Below are 3,155 nucleotides of genomic sequence, written 5' to 3' on the forward strand. Positions count from 1 at the left end.
TGTTCCTTTAGTGAAAGCACGATGAGCAGTTCCTCAGTAAATATGGGTAGGTGCTACCATCACATCACCCATGAGCCTCACTGTCATTTCTTAGATAACACTCACCCACTTAACCAAAGTCAACAGAAATATAAAGGTCATCATCAGCATCCTCTGGTGTAAAATGCTATGCAGTTGATAAAAATTAACACATACGCACAGCACATGCGTACAACCCAAGACTTCCCACAGCCCTCTCTTGCAGGGCTGCATGTGGAAAGTCACTTCTGGAGAAGCATCCAGGTGGTGCTGGGCTTTTAGCAGTGCCAGCACCGCTCCCTGCTGCCATAAGTGTTCCCTGCTTCCCTGTACAGCAGGAGCACGGTGCCAACAGGCTGGAAAGCAGTTAATGACACTCATTAGCCTGCTGTTGCTGGCGGGATTGGCAATAGCAGTGGATCATTTTGTAGCATTATGTATCTAGAAGGAAAAGGATGAGATGATGCTCCACTAAAGTCTTGAAAGATACAGCACTGGGGCTTGTCTGAAATTCAAAGATAATCTGTAGCTCCATTCCTCTTATTAAAAAATAAGCAGCATTTTTTTTCCCTCTTCCCCTCTCTTCCATTTTACAGGAGACCTTGATCAGGTTATCATGTTCTGAGGAGAGAAAGAGAGAAGGGGGATATCCATCCTTAGAGGCACACAGTTTACATTTCTTCCTGAAGAGAAGGAAGGACTGGTCTTTTGTATATTCTCTAGGATGGAATTCAAAGTCCCTTGTGAACATTGCGTGTCTCACATCCTCTTGCCTGCTCTGTGCAGCTAACATTTTCATTGCTGGGACAAGACACAGCTGTCCCAGGGAGGGCTAGGCTGCGGACCAGCACCAGAGCAGGCTTGCATTTGGGGTAAGCTGCAGGGGACGGAGACAACAAGTGCTGGCCCCAGCTGAACAGCTGGCCATCATGCCAGAGGAAGTCCTTTGAATTTTGTGGTTCCTTCTCTGAGTGAAAAGAGTAACAAGTTATCTGCCTTGTTTCCCTTTCTGTTAGAGCTCAGCGCCCTGAGGTTCTCGATGCAGTTATTTTACATCAGCCTTAGGCAGGAAAGAGGTGCTCTTCTTTAAAGTTTATGAAGAATATTAGCCAAAGCAAGCAAATTTCCAGAGTACCACAGTGAACCTGGAGGAGGGGAGGGATCTGTAATTGGTCTCTCACATCTCAGGCTGCTGTCCTGTGCACTGGCACCTCTTCTCTCATGTCAGTGAAGCAAAAAAGCCCTGCTCCATGGCTCCTGCTGACCTAAGCAGGCCTGCTGGGATGAGCTGCATGCTTCCAGACAGTCAGAGATGCTAGCAAGCATCATTTGTTGCCTTTGGCTACTTTAGCATCTAACAGTATTAAGGAGGGCAAAAAAGTTCATTGTTCCTAGGTGGGGAGATTTATTTATTTATATCATTCTTTCATCTGAGAATCGCAGGCGTTTCATGTTTATCAAGAACATCATATTCTCACAGCCAGGAATATAAGTAGCATTATCTGATAAACAAGTGAATCACAGGATAATTAAACAGGTTACCCAAGAAGAGAGATAGGAAAGCAGCTTGTAATATATACCATATAGCCTCCTTCTCTTAGTCACTTGTTGGGACAGTGAAAAGCCTCAGCCTAACCTGGCCTAATATAAACTAAAACCCCAGGAAAGCCCAGACTAAACCAAAACAAGCAAGCAAGCAAAAAAAAAAACCTCTAGAAAATGCTGGTGCTCATAGTTCTCATTGATTTCATAATGTTTGTATTATTGTTCATTTTCTTCCTTTTGTTGAGATGGATCCAGAAGCGTCAATATACCAAGAAAAAGGATATCTTGCAGCTACTTTGGCTGTGTGCAGTAGGAACTGCAGAGGCACATGAAAATGGAAAGAATACAAAATCAAATCAACCAAATACACAGAGACAAATATGATCAGTGTTTTAAAAAACAATAGCTTAAACAATGTTTGTGTGTTTTTTTTCTTCTCAGATCCAAAAAATTGTATTCTAAATCTAAAATACAACCATGAACTCAGGGAGAACTAATCTTCCCACTAGAACAACAAGGTCCAAAAAGATTATAACACAAGAGCAAGACAACAGCCGTGGGAGAGCTTGGTCCAGCTTGGGCACAATTGTACCTGGCACAATTGAGTGTACTGCTCTGCACCCCCTTTGGCCATCTGTGAGAGTGCCCACCTTCATCCTTTGTGAGGTTTGGAAATCCTGAGATGAAAATTAAAGGTGGGTGGTTTAATCGTCTCCAAGATTAAATGGATGCGTTAAAAGTGACTGACACATTTGGGGACTTGTGTGCTCCTTGTCCTTGAGCAATACACCTACTCTTGTCCAACTTCAATCACTCAGGACTTGGAGATGACAGTAATAGTTTATCTGCTTCCTTCCTTTCCAACCCTGTGAGAATTGATGTGATTGTTTGGGTAGGTGTGGGCGCATGTCTGAGAAAGAGACAGACCAGGGGAACCCACTGTGAAAGGGCCAAGCTGGGGAGAGAGGTTTTGCGTTGAGTTGAAACACATGAGGCTCCTGGCCTCACGTACCACGGTCTGTGACCTGCACTCCAGCCCTGGGAAAGTGGAGTCTCCTCCACCTTGTTAACCTTCCCTCCCTGCTTAACTCTTTCCTTGGCCCTGTGCACGGGGAAGGGAGAGGTTCTGCACTTCCACATCAATTATTCAGCAGGTTTGAGCTGTTGAATGAGTAACCTCACTGGCACAGCTGTATGGCAGCCACTGGAGGGTTTGGGGAGTGTAAGTCAGCCAGCTACCACCACAGGCTGCAAAGCGATGATCTTGAGAGCTAGCGTTTGTATTTACAGTAGGTCCTGGAACTAAACCATGTATGCGGGCCACGCATGGCCAACGTTTCCTGGTCTATCAAAGGAGATATGTGTTAACTATTCCGGCAAGGGTATGAGGTACAGCACTGCCAGGAAGTGGGAGCCTAGTTGCTGTGTTCTTTCAAGAAAGTGTGTTTGTAAAAGTAAAACCATCCCAATGCAGTTCAGGTACAATCATCATTGCCTTCAAGAGAAGATCTATTAACTGTGAATCTGGTTTAATTTACTGAAGCACACTGCAAATGTCTATTGTTTTTGAGAAAGGAAAAAAAAAAAAAAAA

General features: G+C 44.3%; 1 long non-coding RNA gene across 1 annotated transcript; it reads right to left on the reverse strand.

Annotated features, from left to right (window-relative positions):
• Window positions 1-1,752: 1,752 nt before the first annotated feature.
• On the reverse strand, window positions 1,753-2,682 carry LOC118171765. The gene is made up of 3 exons (XR_004753369.1): window positions 2,576-2,682; window positions 2,314-2,429; window positions 1,753-2,240 (listed from the first exon to the last, which is right to left on the reverse strand). It is a non-coding gene; the product is annotated as an uncharacterized LOC118171765 (long non-coding RNA).
• Between the last annotated feature and the right edge of the window lie 473 nt (window positions 2,683-3,155).

Source organism: Oxyura jamaicensis, chromosome 9 (assembly GCF_011077185.1).
Source record: "Oxyura jamaicensis isolate SHBP4307 breed ruddy duck chromosome 9, BPBGC_Ojam_1.0, whole genome shotgun sequence".
NCBI lineage: Eukaryota > Metazoa > Chordata > Aves > Anseriformes > Anatidae > Oxyura > Oxyura jamaicensis.